Genomic DNA, 292 nt, shown 5'->3' with positions numbered 1-292 from the left:
TCAGGTTAAGTAATGGGAACTGAGGAATTCCAGAGCTAGCTTTTGGAATTCTTCAAGGAACATCAATCAGCACAGCACAGCTCTGCAGTTAGCTCCTTTCTAATTAAAACTGGTTAATAGGAACATACAATGGAGCCAAGATAGTCTCTTCAATAAATGGTGTTGGGAAAATTGGACAGATATATGCAAGAAAATGAAACTAGACCACCAACTTACACCATATACAAAAATAAACTCAAAATGGATAAAGGACTTAAATGTACGACAGGAAACCATAAAAATTCTAGAAGAA

General features: G+C 35.6%; 1 protein-coding gene across 1 annotated transcript in view; it reads right to left on the bottom strand.

The window, feature by feature from the left end:
• The window catches only part of PSMD11 (proteasome 26S subunit, non-ATPase 11), a 36636-nt gene that overhangs the window by 3956 nt on the left and 32388 nt on the right, over positions 1–292 (bottom strand). The gene's annotated exons all lie outside the window — the stretch shown is intronic.

The sequence above is a fragment of the Myotis davidii genome, unplaced genomic scaffold (genome assembly GCF_000327345.1).
Source record: "Myotis davidii unplaced genomic scaffold, ASM32734v1 scaffold699, whole genome shotgun sequence".
Classification (NCBI taxonomy): domain Eukaryota; kingdom Metazoa; phylum Chordata; class Mammalia; order Chiroptera; family Vespertilionidae; genus Myotis; species Myotis davidii.
Note: the sequence above shows the minus strand (reverse complement) of the source record. Positions and strands in the feature narration are given on the sequence as shown.